The sequence below is a fragment of the Cervus canadensis genome, chromosome 11, assembly GCF_019320065.1.
Source record: "Cervus canadensis isolate Bull #8, Minnesota chromosome 11, ASM1932006v1, whole genome shotgun sequence".
Lineage (NCBI taxonomy): Eukaryota > Metazoa > Chordata > Mammalia > Artiodactyla > Cervidae > Cervus > Cervus canadensis.
This window is the reverse complement of record NC_057396.1, coordinates 29979200-29995213: the sequence shown is the minus strand read 5'-3', so window position 1 is coordinate 29995213 and position 16014 is coordinate 29979200. Positions and strand designations below refer to the sequence as shown.

General features: G+C 41.3%; 1 protein-coding gene across 9 annotated transcripts in view; it reads left to right on the top strand.

Annotated features, from left to right (window-relative positions):
* The window catches only part of LOC122449730, a 366628-nt gene that overhangs the window by 56386 nt on the left and 294228 nt on the right, over positions 1 to 16014 (top strand). For 2 of the 9 annotated variants that reach the window (XR_006272008.1, XR_006272007.1), the window contains exon 1: positions 15083 to 15474. The exons of 1 other annotated variant lie outside the window; for it this stretch is intronic. The gene's annotated coding sequence lies outside the window, so the exon portion shown is untranslated. Of the gene's footprint in view, positions 1 to 15082; positions 15475 to 16014 lie in introns of those variants that run through there. 6 more of the 9 variants (XR_006272005.1, XR_006272006.1, XR_006272009.1 and 3 more) reach the window with 6 other exon arrangements.

Genomic DNA, 16014 nt, shown 5'->3' with positions numbered 1-16014 from the left:
AATTAAGATTTTTAGTTGGAGTTTCAATAGCAAACTCTCAAAAGTGAATAGAATGAATATACAGAAAAATAAAAGGACATAATAGGCCCAGAAAGCACCATGAACCGATTCAACATAATTAAGATTTATGCAATTTTCACCCGATAGCAGGATACAAATTCTATTCGAATTCCTATAGACTATGAACTTGGAGACACTGGAACATATCCAAAGACATAAAACAAGGTGCGAAAACTTCATGGTCTAGAAGTATTGAAATCATACAGAGTCTGTTGTTTTATCACTGTGGAATTATGTTAGATGTCAATATCAAAAGATATTTGAAAATAATCCACATATTTTCAAGTGCACTGTGACATTTACCAAGAGAAATCTTTGCCTTAGCCATTGAAAACCTCAATAAAGTTAGAGGAATAACAAATCATAGACAGTGACTGCAGAGAGGAAAGTGTTTAAATGAGAAATTAATATCAAAATGAGAAATTAGTATCAAAGATACTTTAAAAACCCATGTATTTGGAAACTCAATGTCCACTTTTAAATGGTGGTTGTATCTAAGAAGCCATAACGAGGAAAATTAGAAAGCAGTTGTAACAGAGTAAGAATGAAAAGAATTTACCAGAATTTGTTGCATGCAGCCGAAGCTGCTTGATGCAATTAAATACAATGTGGAGTCTTGAATTAGGTATGAAAACAAAAAACGCTAGCATAAAATTTTGTGAAATTTCAATAACTTTAGTTAATAATGTATCACATATTAATTTCCTGGGTTTTTTTTTTTTTTGCTACATAGTATTTATTTATGTTTTCAGAATTGGATTAAAATTTTCAAGCCTCATTCAGTTAAAAAAAATCACTAAGATAATAAACTTTCTGGACTTTCAGCAGCCATACCAGATGCCAAAATATATGGACCTGTATCCAAGTTTTGAGTGAATAGAAATCTAGCATTCTATCCATACTAAGTCAAACAAGTGAAATCAAAATGTCATAAATTTTTTACTTAGGCCAAAATTTATAAGTTTTCAAATATATATTATGCATACTATTTATATATGTGTGTATATGAAAGTTTTTCTACTAGGCTTGATAAAGCGTTGAGAAAGAGCAACAATTAAAGGAGATGGAGAAATTGGAAACCATAAACTATGAAATGAGATTAACGTTTCAGATGGGGGACCAGGAAAGGCTACCTGAGAAGGTGGCCTCTGGGTAAAGGTCTGAAGGAAGAGAGGGAACGAATCAAATGAGATTATCAGAGGTAGGGATGCTTTGAGTAGAGGAAACCGACAGCAAAGGCCTCAGCTAGGGGAAGGCATGGAGTCTTTGAGGGTCACAGTGGAGGTGAGAGGGACAAGAGTGAAAAGATGGAGTGGGAGCTAGGAGGAAGTGAGGTTAGAGAGGCAAGGAGGAGGCAGATAATTTGGAGCTTTGTGGGTCACAGTAACGCCTTTGGCTTTTACTACGAGCAGATGGATAGCCATCAGAGGGATCTGGACAGAGCAGAAAGGCGTTCTTAGATCCTAACAGCATCACTCCAGCTGTTATTTAAGAAATGACTGCAAGGAGTCAAGGAGGATGATTAGGAGGCCATTCTGACAGTCCAGGCAAGAGATGATATTGACTGGAACTGCAGTAGAGGTAGAGGAGGTGGTGAGAAGTGGTCAAATCTTAGATTTATTATGACCGTGAGCCACAGAAATTTATGACATTTTGGCAGGAGGTGCAAGAGAAGGAAGAATCAAGAACAGCTTCCAAGTTTTAAAACCTGAGTAAGTTGCCATAAACAGAGAAAGGAAAGGAATGGGTTTGGGGAAAAACAACAGGAGCTCAGTTTGAGCTCAGTTATATTAAACTGTAATATCCAAGAGGTGATATTAAATAGGTAGTTTTGGGTATGTTGGGAGAGATCCAAGATCCAGGCTGAAGAAATAATATTGAGAGTCATCATTACCAGATAGAGAGTCATCCTAATTATATAGATAGCATTTAAGGTCATGAATCTTGAAGAGGTTATGTAATATAGATCGGAGATAACAATTTTTGTCAGTAAGTATAAATAGAAGACATTCTAGAAATGAGCAACAGGGGGATAGCACTAAGAAGCTATACATTAAGGAGTAAGAGAGATGAGGACAGACCAGGGAAACAAATAAAAGGGGCAGACAGAAATGAAGAAGAAAACAAAGATAATGTGCTGTCCTGAAAGCTAAGAATATGAAGTGTTTCAAGGAGAGTTTTCACTTACATCAAAAGCGGCTGATGGGTAAACAAAGATGAGGACTTGAGAAATGGTCTTTGGATATAGCAATGTGGAGGTCGTTGGTAGCTTTCTGTTCCAGTGGAGTGATGGGGACAAAACTTTGATTGGAGTGTATTTAAGAAAGAAAGATGCTCAACATCATTAGTCATCAGGAAAATGCATCAAAGCTGCCATGAGCTACCGCTTTTCATCCACTAGGATGGCTGTAATAAACATGACAGATAATGAATTGGCATGGAAAGGATTTGGAGACATTGAAAGCTTCATACATTGCTGGTGGGAATGTGAAATGGTGCCACTACTTGGGAAAATAGTCTGGCAGTTCCTCAAAAAATTAAACATAGTTAACATACGACCCAAAAAATAATTCCATTCCTAGTATATACTCAAGAGAAATAAAAAAATACATCAACACAAAAATGTATGCATGAATGTTCATAGCAGCTTTATTCATAATAACCAAAAAAGCAGAAATGACCCAAACGCCCATCAACTAATGAATGAGTACGTAAAACAGAATACTATTTGGCAATTAAAAGGAATGCATCCCTGATACATGATATAACATGGATGAACCTTGAAAACATTAGGCTAAGTGAAAGAATCCAGTCACAAAAGACCACATATTAATTTCCATGTATATAGAAAGTCCAGAATAGTCAAATCTATAGAGACAAAAAGACTAATGGTTGCCTGGGTCTAGAGGGTAGGAGACAGGGATGGATAGGGAATGACCTGCTAATTGATAGGAGGTTTCTTTGGAACTGATAAAAATGTTGTAAAATTAGATTGTGCTAAACTGAAACTCTGAACACTAAAACCATTGAATTGTATATTGTAAATGAGTGAATTGTATGGTATGTGAATTGCTGCTGCTGCTAAGTAGCTTCAGTCATGTCCGACTCTGTGTGACCCCATAGACGGCAGCCCACCAGGCTCCCCCATCCCTGGGATTCTCCAGGCAAGAACACTGGAGTGGGTTGCCACTTCCTTCTCCAGGTATGTGAATTATATACCAGTAAAATTCTCTCAAAAAGTCATACTGTGAGGAAAGGAGAAAAATAAGTTGGAGGGGAAACTGGATTAAGGAAGGAATTTTTTTGTAATCAGAGGAATTTATCAGCATGTTTTATGATATTGCAGTTGATCTAACAGAAAGAAAAAGTGTGATAACACAGGAAAGAGATTTGGTGGAGCAAGAGAAAATAAAAGAGTGCATTGGTGAAGTGAGTATGGGGAGCTCATACAAAATAAAAACATAAAGTGGAGTATATTCACTCTGGTTCTGGTAGGTGGGTAGATATAGAGTTGGAGAAATTAAAAATTCTATTCTAATTGCTTCATTTGAAAAATTATAGCAGAAAGCAAGATTGACTAGCTGAGAGTGAAGGTAGGGAAGGAGGTGCTGGAAATCAGAGAAAAAAAATCTGAAATAGTTGTCCTGGAGAGCAAAAAAAAGAATGAATTAGGGAAGAGAAGAATGATTTCTGAGGAGAGTTAAGGACTGACCCATGTGAGGTTGAGTGAGCCTGAATGTAAGATGAGACTAATTGACTTGCTTGTATATTTTCTCTCCAGCTATTTTCAGTTGCATGGTTTCAGGCATGGAGTAAGTTAAGAGTTGAATTTAGCCAGGGCTTTGATTTTGCCAGATTAGATTGGGTTTCCAGAAAACAGACTCTGAGGTGGAGATTTGTGTGCCGGAAGTTTATGGAAGAGTGCTCTCAGAGACAACATCTGTGAAGAAGAGAGGGAAGGAGGAGCTGACCAGAGGAAGGAGAGGTTGACTGGCCAACACACGTGTAACAGAGTCTCAGGCAATTCCGTGAGGAGTTATGGGGCTGGAATGCCTTCAGAGTTGTCCCAAACTGAGGTAAGGGGGGTGGTTTGCATCCCTTTGTAGATACTTAGATACGGGATTCCCCTGGGGAAGAGGCACTGTCTTGGGCAAGGAGACTTCCTTCAGGTGAAGGGAATTCTGCAAGAGGGATTTGGCTGTGAGAGGAAAGTTGTCAGTATTCCTAGGAGCTGAGGTAACGGTGCCTCAGTCCTCTGGGAAGGGGTCACATGCAAGACCACACAGTCCACTACAGTTCACCCTGTGCTCTGCTTGCTGGCCTACGAAGTTTACCCCTTCTAGGAGGAGCTCCTCTGAGTTTCTGATTGGTCTCCTTTTCCCAGGCAAACTTCCAAGAAGAAGGTTAGTGGGACTAATCCCACCTCTGTAACTGGCTTGGGGGCTGTGCCTGATATGCATCATCTCTGTATTCTGTACCCATTCTAGATTCTCTCTTTCTTTGGCTGGCCCCCCTGCGTATCTAGATGGCTCACCTAGTTTTTATACACGAGGTGTCTGAGCCCATGGTAACCAACCCATTCTCAGGATTTGGCTGTTGCATTTGTCCGTTTACCATCAAAATTGGGTAGAGAGGTACCAAGAGATGCCACAGTGGATTACCTAGTTGCCAAACACAGTTTTCACTCCACCCTTATGGAAGAGCCATCCTATCTTCTTCTAATGGTCAGGGTTAAGTTCTTCTACCAGGTTGATGACACCTTTCTTCAACTGCTAGTACTGTGTACAGGGCGCTCAAAGTGACCAAGTGGCAGACATAGTTTAAAGTTTGGCTTAGTCTGTATAGAATCCACCTGCAATGCAGGAGACCCTGGAGACCCAGGTTCAACCCCTGGGGTAGGAAGATCCCCTGGAGAAGGGAATGGCTATCTAGTCCAGTATTCTTGCCTGGAGAATCCCATGGACAGAGGAGCCTGGCGGGCTACAGTCTATAGCGTTGCAGAGTCGCACGTGACTGAAGAGCTAAGTACACATGCATGCAACATGTTTCTTTGTTGATTTCCATTTTGCGGATGAGGAACTTTAAACCTGTGGGGCACTGATGTGACAACAGGATGCTCATGTTCCCAAGTGGATCGCTGGGATGCTAGGAAGCAGGCCACCTGGTTCCCAGACCCACGCATTCTACATCCTGAGGACATGGGATCATAAAGCCGTCATTGTGTTAAGGTGTGTGCTGTGTCTTAGAGGATAGACCCTCATCCTTTCAGAGTATCATCTCTAAGCTAGTGCCAGTTCTGCACTTCTGAAAGGTCTTTCTATTGCCTGATCAGTTTTATAGGTGGAGTGGTGCAGTATATAATGGGATCTTAAGTTTAGGTGCTTTCTGCCACATCTGCTTTAAATAAAGTTTCTTGTATTGTCAATGTTATGTGGCATTTCATGCTAGTGGAACAAACATTCTAAATACTATTGGTTAGTAGTGCTGGTCAAGGTCTTTTGGGGAGGAAAGGCAAATCCACATTGGGTTTGGATTTCCTGTGAAAATGAACTGCTGTTCCTTTTAGCATGGAAGAGATTCAGTGCAATAAACTTACCACCAATGTCTTATTGGTCTCCTCTAGTGATAGGACCACATCAGTGGCTGCCTATTGTATTAGTCTCCGTTGCTAGCAAGTTGAGCATTTGGCAGCATCAGTAGGGAGCATCAGTAGCTAGATTGGCATAGCTGACTGGTGTTTCATGCTGTCGGGTTTCACGAATAGCTTCTAACTCTATTACCATAGCTACTCTATTCAGAAGCCTGTTATGCTGGCCCTGGGGTGACTACTAACAGTGGCTGGGAGAATTATTCGGTCCATTTAATTGTTTAGTGCTTATCCCATGACGGGTGCCCTCTTGTGGGCATAGCTAGCAATAAAGACTTCCTTACTTTGTGATCCTTCCATACTTCCACTTGGGGCTTCCCAGGTGGCACAGTGGTAAAGAATCCGCCTCCCAATGCAGGAGATGCAAGAGATGGGTGTTCAATCCCTGGATCAGGAATATTCCCCTGGGGTAGGAAGTGGCAACCCACTCCAGTATTCTTGCCTGGGAAATTCCGTGGACAGAGGAGCCTGGTGGGCTACAGTTAATGGGGTTGCAAAGAGTCGGACACGATTGATCAGCACAGTGGAGCATGCTTCCATTCATACCTCACTTCCCCTGGCTCCTGTCCACAATCTTCCAAACTTCCTAGGTCTGACCAGCAAGCCACGTTCATTATCACTGCCCACGGGTCATGTGTATTCTTATCTCAGGCCACTTCTTTCTCCATACAAAGTAGATTAACAACTTCTCCCTCTGAAGTCTACACATTGGGAGAACTTTCTCTTACCTCTGTCTTTGGTGTCACCTTTGAATGAGGCTATACTACATCGGTGGGTCACCTTTGAGTGAAGCTACAATACATCAGTAGCCCTCATTTATCTTGTAACTGAACTGATGCAGCCATGATCCAAACTTCAACTTTTTCATCCCCTGCCAGAGTGACCCTGCACCCCATGTAGTCATAGGTATGAGCTTAGAGACAGGCATTGGTGCAGTTATGGGGATAAGACAGGGGGTGGGGCTCTCTGCTTATTCAACTTGTACTTGCCTGCAGTCCTGCTCATGCCTGATCCTGATAGACCACTTCCATCTTACAGCGAATTGCCATTGGGTCCTCTGGACCTTACAAAACATAGATCTCTCCAGATGGCTAGCAGGATCTAGCCCATAATGGTAGTTCTGGCCACATGGCCTCTTAATGTTCAATGGTCAAGTTCTTTATCTCAACCAGGGTCCAGTAGCAATGCAATCAACATTGTGTCATATAAATTAAAGTTATCTGTTAGAGAAAGCATAGCCTTGCTCTAGATGCCTAAGGGTTTGTGTTGTGATTCTTTTATCCAAGTTTGGTGTAAAGTCCCTATGATAGATAATCTATGACTCTGCTGGGTAATATGGCCCAAGTGGTTGGCTTCCTGCAGTGTGGTCTTGATTCCTGTTCTAGGCCTTACTTGGAGCTGAACAACTTTTATATTGCTCAGTAATTGGTTCAGAGAAGCATCCCAAGAGTGGAATATGCTGCCTCTAGAGTGTGGAGAGGTTTACCGGGCATTTTTTCCTTCCTCGTAGTGGAAGGTACATGATACAATAATATGAGCTTTAATATAGACAGGGTGTTTCAGCCCAAATTCTTTGTAAGAATCGTGGTCCTCTCATTCTTTGAAAGTTGGATTTCTAACTGTCATACACGTCTTCATAATGTACTTGCTAGTTCTTATCCACTCAGTTGGACTAATGAGATGTCATCAATATAGTGGAATAATGTGATGTTCTGTGAAGAGTCCAAAGTGTTCAGGTCCTTTTACACAGTATTAAGGGGAAGGCAAACTTGTGTCTGTGTTTTTTTGTCCATTGCACATGGACGCAAACTCTTTCTGAGCCTACTTTTGATAGAGAAGGAAAAGACACATTTGCCAAGTAAGTGGGTATCCAAATATCATGTGCTTAACGCTGTGTGACCAGCAAAGATCCCACATCTGGAAAAGTAGCTGCAACCAGGGTTACTGTTTGGTCAGATTTGCCGCGTATCATCGTCATACATCACAATCCGTCTGGTTTTTGTAGGAGTCAGAGTGGTGCATGAAATGTGATATGATGGGGACCATCACCCTTGCATTCTTCAGGTCTTTAGGGTAAGTTATCTCTAACACTGCCTCCTGGGATAAAATACTATTTTGATTTATTATCTTAGCCAGAGAATTTTGATTTATTATCTTAGCCAGAGAATAAGATTTAGAGGATTCCGTTTGGGTTTCTCAGTTGATAAATCATATTCCACAGTCCAAGGAACCATATGTGGATCCTGTCAATTATCAAGTATGTCCATTCTGATTGCACATTCAGGTATCAGAGAAATGACCACTGGGTGGATCTTCGAATAAGTGGACCCATTGTAATTTGGACCTGGGACAAGACTGCATGTATTACCTGGTCCTCAAACCCCCCACTCTCATAGAGTGGCATGAAGATAGCAGATTTCAGTGTCCTCAAAATGCCTCATTACTCCCATCTTCTTAATAAATGACTTTCTTTCACTTTGGTTTTTCTGGAAGGATTGGGAAAATTATTTTCACATATACTTGCTGACAGCAAGGAGATCAACTTAGTCATTCCTAAAAGAAATCAACCCTGAATATTCATTGGAAGGACTGATGATGAAGTTCCAATGACCACCTGAAGAGCCGATTCATTGGAAAAGACCCTGATGCTGGGAAAGATTGAAGGCAGGAGGAGAAGGGGATGACAGAGGACTAGATGGTTGGATGGCATCACTGACTCAATGGACATGACTTTGAGCAAGTTCCAGGAGATGGTGAAGGACAGGAAAGCCTGGCGTGCTACAGTCCGTGGGGTTGCAAAGAGTCGGACATAACTGAGCGACTGAAAAACAACAAATACTTGCTTTATTCCATACATTTTCTTCATGAGAAATCAGCCTGTATTTCAAGCAATGGGTTCTGGATTTGTCCAAAAGATTTTTACTCTTAATTGGAGTGACTACCTTCAGTTTTCTAGGATACACACTTGATTTCTTTGGGTTCTATGAATTAAGCAACTTCCTTGTTGGCTGCACATCATCTTTCCCTCAGGATTAGTAAGAACCGGTCTTTTATTAACCATCTCCATGCAGTCCTTCAAGAGGTGGAACATATTCTTTTGTAAAACCAAGACCTAAAAAAGGCATAAATGTTCTTATAAAGGCACAAATGCCAGCTTTTAACAAGGAAGAGTGGGCCACTGCTGCAGATCTAGGAGGTCCATGGGTATCTGGAGATTCTAGATTTTCAAGTTCATCACCACACATGTCCCTGTCCCCAGACTCAGGGTTCCATTCCTTCCTAATTGTGGAGTAGCAGCTCCCCAGGGACTGAGAATGCACCCTCCTCTGGAATTCTGCTACAGCTATCATTAAGTTGCCCTGGTCCTCAGCTTTCTTTTTCTCCAGCTGCAAAAGAGAAGTTCTCTTTAAATACATCTGAAGAGGCCTACTGACTTTCACACTTAACCTTTAATTGATGATTAATCACCCACAGCCTTTCACTGTCATTCCTCGCGTCAGTAACCCCCAACAACAGCTATTCAACTTCATGGTCTGTGTCTTTCATGTTCCTGAGATATCCTTCCTAGTGCATTTCATTACACCAGCAACGTATCCAGTTTACCGCTGATGGAAGTTACAACAGTTGTACCGTGGGAGCATGCCGGGAGCTACTCATACCTCTCATCCCAGTGATGGGGTCTTCAGTGCCAGCTAGCTGGTGGGTGATCTGGCTGCAAAATTTATTTTAGAGTCTGTTTCCAAGAACTCATGGGACCAATTGTCTTGGGTCAGAATTTCTTAAAAATTTTTTTAAAATTTTATATTAGAATATAGTCGATTGACAATGTTGTGTTAGGTTCAGGTGTAGAGCAAGGTGATACAATTACACATAAACATGTATTCTTCTTCAAATTCTTTTCTGGTTTAGGTTATTGCAGAATGCTGAGTAGAGTTGCCTGTGCTATACAGTAGGTCCTTGCTGGTTATTTTAAATATAGCAATGTGTATATGTCAATCCCACACTCCCAATCTGTCCCTCCCCCGACCCTTCCTTCAGTCACCATATATTCATTCTCTAAATCTCTGAGTCTGTTTCTGTTTTGTAAATAAGTTCATTTGTATAATTTTCTTTATATTCCTTGTAAATAAGTTCATTTGTATCACTTTTTTTAGATTGTGCATATAAACAATATCATGATATTTGTCTTTCTCTGTCTGGCTTAGTATCATAATCTCCAATCCGTTCATTTGCTGCATAGGGCATTATTTTTCATTCTTTTTTTTATAGCTGTGTAGTAATATTCCATTGTGTGTTTATGTGTGTGTGTGTGTAATATATATGTTTTATGTGTGTGTGTTAGTCACTCAGTTGTGTCCAACTCTTTGCGACCCCATGGACTATAGCCTGCCAGGCTCCTCTGTCCATGGGATTCTCCAGGCAAGGATACTGGAGCGGGGCTGCCACTTCCTTCTCCAGGGGCTCTTCCTGAGCCAGGGATCGAAGCCATGTCTTTTATGTCTCTTGTGTTACAGGCGGATTCTTTACTGACTGAGCCACCAGGACAGCCATATGTGTATGTATGTATACACACACACAGAGCATCTTCTTTATTCATTCCTTTGTCAATGGACATTTAGGTTGCTTCCATGTCTTGAGTATTGTACATGGTGCTGCAATAAACACTGGGGTACATGTATCTCTCTGAACCATGTTTTTCTCCAGATATATGCCCAGGACTGGGATTGCCAGGTCATATGGTAGCTCTAGGTTTAGTTTCTTGAAACACTCTTGGAGTTAGATATGTGCATGTAGGGAGCTTTGGGGGATGTTCTTGGGAGAAATACCTGTAAAGCAGTGAGGGTAGCAGGATGGGGCAGAGGGAGGTAGGAGTGTGGTGCTCTTGCCAGAGAACTGGCAGTATTGTTCCAAATGTGGCCAAGGGGGCCTGGCTTTTGTGCCTGCTCAGGGACCGATCAGGATGTGGGCTGTCTCAGGGATGGGGTCTAGCCTTGGAGAAGTGGCTCCCCTTGGCTGAGGACAGTGCTCAGGGAGAGACTCATCTGTGAGCCCTCAGCAGCAAATCCCCCCCGCACCCCCAGGCTTGGGTACTGTACTGGCGCCTTCAGAACTGATTCTCCCAGGCCACCACGGCATCCGCTCTGCTCTGCGGGTACGGTGACTTGAGAGAGGATCAGGAGAACTGAGGGTGTGCACAGAGGGAGGACTCTTGATGGTTGCCCATGCCTTGGTCAAGAGAAAAGTTAGGGTAAGGATAGTGAAAAAGTGGCGGGACCAACAAAGTGTAGGTTCCTGAGGGGCTGAAGGGTTGTTGGAGTTAGAGCAAGTGGTAGAAATTAATCTGAAAAGATAATTAAGGGTTAGCATATGAAAAGCCCTATGCATCTAGCTAAGGCATTTGACTTGTCTCATAGAAAATAGGTAAGTGATGGAGATTTAAAAACACCAATTGTCTTAATCATATGTGATTTAGAAAGATTAAACTTGCAGTGGCTCACATACCATACAGTCTAGAACAAGGCCAACCGATTAAGATGCTTTTGTAATAATCCAGGCTTGGTTCTGGCTTCAAATTCTAGGTATTTCTGTCAGAAGCTGCCAATTGCCTATCCAACATCTATCCTTCCTCATTGCTTAGGAAAGGCTGCAATATTGTCAAAGAAGGGGCCACTGATATAAGAGAAAGACATTGGATAAAGCTTTTGAGAAATCTATATTGAGATAGGTAAATCAGCTGAAGATAGGTAAATCAGCTGAAGGCAAGTATAGAAAGCAGGCTGATGTTCCCCAAAGATGTCCAGGTCCTAATCCCTGGGCCTTTGAATATATTACCTTACATGGAAAAGAAGGATTCAAGTTGCAGATAAAAAAATAAATAAAGTTGCAGATAGAGTTTTGCTTATCAGCTCCATCCTAGATTATCCAGGTGCACCCAATGTAATTTCATGGATCCCAAAAAGTGAAAGAGAGGGAAGAGTTTAGAGTAATGCAACATAAGAAGGACTCAACCCCAGTAGAGGAAGGGGCCCAAAACCAAGGAATGCAGTGGCCTCCAGAAGATGGAAAAGACAAGGAAATAGGTTCCCTCCTATAGGCTAGAAGGAAATGCTCCTCTTCTGACACTTTAATGATACGCAAAAGAGACCAGGTCAGATTTTTAGCTTATAAAACTTAAGGTAATGTGTTTATATTTTTGAAGTCACTAAATTTGAGGTAGTTTGTTACAGTAGTCAGTTTTACTTTTTACTTCACCCCTGCTTCTTTCTAAATTCTGGAAAGCAGATGTGATGGTTGGCGTTCCAGCAGCTATGTTGGACTATAAAGCAAACCAAAGCAGGAGCAGTGTGCATTGAGGATGGTAGACAAAAAAATTACAAAGTGGCCAAGTTTTGGACTGTCAACCTCCAAATTTCATTTAAATGAGAGAAAAACAAAGCTGTGGGTACTTAAGAAACTGTAATCAGGTTCCTACTAATAGTTACACATAGTTTCTGAATAAAATAGTAGTGTAGGCTGGATATCCTTATAACCCTTAAACTCAACATACTCAATCCAGTAAATATTTGAGCTAACCATAAATTAGACATGATTTTCTTTCTCCACATTTCCTGATTTCTGCTAAAGGTACCACCCTTCTCTTTTAATTAGATTGGCAAATAATTAGTTTTCCAAATATGCCTCCCATTTCCCTGGTTTTGTGGCTTCAAGCCCTGACACACACCCATCCAGCCACCCACCCACCATGGTTTTCATAACTTATTCTTTCTCGTCATTTCCCTTTGATTCCTTCCCTTTGCTTACGTTCATATTTATTAGTTTACATGGTTATTTATTTTATACTTTCACCAGAATTGTAAGCTCCCCCAGGGGAGGAACCATGTCCATCTCAGCCACTACGCAATTTCTAGGGCCCAGATGAGTAAATGTTCTTTCAATTAAATGGACGAGTGTGCTGTCATTGTAAAAACTATCATAGCTTTGCATAGAATTGTCTTAAAGTTCAAGCTGAAAAATGCGTGACTGTTTCTGTCAACAGCACCCTTAAATTCAAGATGAGTGCTCATTCTCATGGGAGAAGACAAACAAATAAACAAACCTACTGTACCATGATGGCAGGGAGGCCTGGCTGTCTAAGGTCAGAGCACCAACCTTGATCGAGGGTCCCTCATCTCCGTGTTGTGGGGCCTCTCTGATCACTAGTCCATCTCTTTGGGTCAAATGAACAAGTGTCCTTCCTATTTTACTGTTTGGCAGGCGATGAGATTATTTCATCTTTTTTATAAAAAAAAAAATGATTGACTTTTAGCTCCGCTGAGTCTTTGTTGCTACACTGGCTTTTCTCTAGTTAAGAAGAGCAGGGCTACTCTCTAGTTGCGGTGTGTGGGCTCCTCGTTGCGCTGGCTTCTCTCGTTGCAGAGCGCAGGCTCTGGGGTATGCAGACTTCAGTGGTCGTGGCACATTCTGGCTCACAGGCTCTGGAGCACAGGCTCAACGTGGTAGCCGTGCTGGAAACTTAGTTTTCTCTGTACCAGGACGAATAAACACACTTGGAACAGGGGGCTACACCTTATTTTTCCCTTGGGCAAAGCCTCAACAGTTGTGGCTCACAGGCTGAGTTGCTCCACAGCATGTGGAGTCTTCCTGGGTGAGGGATCAAACCCATGTCTCCTGCATTGGCAGGCAGATTCTTTACCACTGAGCCACCAGGGAAGCCCTATTACATATTTTGAAATTCCGTTTCTCCTAGGCTTCATCGAACTGCTGGGAACTTTGCTGTTTGGTTGCTAAGTCATGTCTGACTGTTTGCAAACCCATGGATTGTAGCCCGCCAGGCTCCTCATTCTTTCCCAGGCAAGAATACTGGAGTGGGTTCCCATTGCCTTTTTCAGGGGGATCTTCCCGACGCAGCGATCGAACCCATGTCTCCTGCCTTGCAGGCAGATTCTTTACCACCAAGCAAGCAGAGAAGTCCATGCTGGGAACTTAGTTTGCTCTGTAACAGGGGACAAATAAACACACTTGGAACAGGGGGCTAAATCTTATTTTTCCCTTAGGCAAAGCCTAAAACAAATAAAACACCCCCGTCATCCCTCGTAGTGAGTCTGTACTCACTCCAGACTTCATAATTACAGGAAGGAAAATGTGTCTGAGGAAATTTTGTTCATTCAACAGCAGGCAAGGAGATAGTTTATGCTGCAAGGCTCTTATGTAAGGAACTACGTCCTAGCAGTTCAGTGGCTGCTAAAAATGTTACAGGTATGAAGAAGCAATGGGTTTACTCATAAGGTATACAGAAGCCCCTTGTGTTAATCCATGAAATCAGTTATAGTTAGGCAGGCTTTGTATTAGAGGCTGGGTGCATCATATTTCCCTGCACACTTAGTAAATTTTTATTGCTTTTCATCCTCTGTGATGTCATTTCTTTTCAGATACAAATTGGTGTGTATGTGTGTGTGTCTAGGCAAATAAGTACTTTAATTCCAAATGAGTATTTAATCATATTTAAATTTGTAATTTGATAAAGCCCAGAAACCCATTAATGGTACCCTGAAAATGTCAGAAGAAAACAAAAGATATTTTATTATTATGATTATTTTAAATATAAAATACCCTTTCATTACTATGCTGTCTATATTAAGTTCTCTGTCTTCAACCCTTTTCATTTGCAGGGTAAGAATCCTGCCTTCTTGGACTGTCAGAGAAATAGTCCATTTTTACATTTTTTCAGAATCTCAGGCCTCCCATCATTAAACATGACAAAGGGATTTAGAGAAAGGGAAAGCATTGTTTGAAAATTAAAACCTTTTTTTCCTTAAAGTATGACCTGGGCAGCAGGATAGATTAAATCTGAATTTTGAACATATTTTAACACTGTCTACTGGCCAGTATACCATTTTAGAAAGACATGATGTATAAGTTATCAGAAAGAATACATTTAGGGTAGAAATTAAAAAAAGAAAAATTCCTGAAAGTCCGAGCATTGTCACAGTGTGTTCTGATATACAGATGACCTTTATTCTAATCTGGGTTTGGAAGCTTCATCTGGAAAGGCCTTTACACTGGCGTTTAAGACGTGGTGTTCTTTAGAAAAAAAGCAATTTCTCTTTTCTCCAGGGGAACTGCACTTTAGGACAGGCACAAAGCTGGGAACACAACCAAGGGCAGAAAAAAAATTCACCTTCATGTTCTATTTGTCAAACTGACCTGCAGGTCATAACCTGAAAGTTTATGGATCGGTGAGGCCTTGTCTCCGCATAAGCGTGTTTTCTGGACTTTGGCTGGAGCTAAATTCCTGACTTCTGAAAGCGGAGTGGGTGTGGACTTCCAGCAGGAATAGCCAGTGGGAAGGAAGTAATATTCATTAAGTGCGTCTCATGCAAGCCGTGCGGGGCTAAGCATGCTCAGTGTAAATTCTCCTGTAGCCTGTCAAGCTATGTTTGAACCCGGTCCAGAATCCTGGATTTACTTTTTTTTTTTCCACAAGGAAGAATGCTCGATTAGACTGCATTTTGCCCTGCTTTTCTCTCTCTTTCTTCCCTTTCTTTCTTTCTCTTTCTTTTCTCTCTCTGTTTTCTTCCTGCCAGAAGATTGGAAACAATATCTTTTTCTGATCAGTTCAGTAATACAATGTCCTTCAGTGTTCACACGAGCATTTCAGTGGAGAAGAAAAGAAACTTTGCTACCTGGGAACAGAAGACTACTTAGGTCTGCTAATAAAGTCCTTAGGACTTCTGGAGCCAGAAGTTAAACTTTTCTCAACTGTTAAGGTAATCTACAGCAAATTTAATTGCCTTTTCAACTAAGTGGGTGTACATCAAAAAAAATTTCTTTTCCACACAAAAAGTATGTTTTTCATATGTTGGAGCGATTTTCCAAACACAGGGAAGATATGTCTTTTGGTTCATTTGCATTTGAAAGAACCTCTTTTTTGTATTAGAGGTTCTCTCTCTCTACCGCAAATTATGTGTTTTTCAAACAAATATTGTGGTAAGCTGATGTAGCCATAATGGTCTGAATGTGGATGTGTTCTGTGTTATATTAATTCTTGGCGTGGGTTGGTTTGGTGAAAGTTATTGCTTTTGTTGCTGCCAAAGATGAAAGAGAGTTTGTTTTCCGTTGCTGTTGTTTTTGGAACTTTTGGTGGGCTTTGAGGCTGCACTGGGAGCCCCTTACAGAGAGGAGAGCCACCTCTTTCTATGTTTAATGTGTATTTTTTGTAATGTTCAATTCTTAATGCTGAGAAAAGGGGAAAGGAGTACAGATTTTATTTTAGAATTTGTGTAGGAGTGGAACTTTTTTTTTAAAAT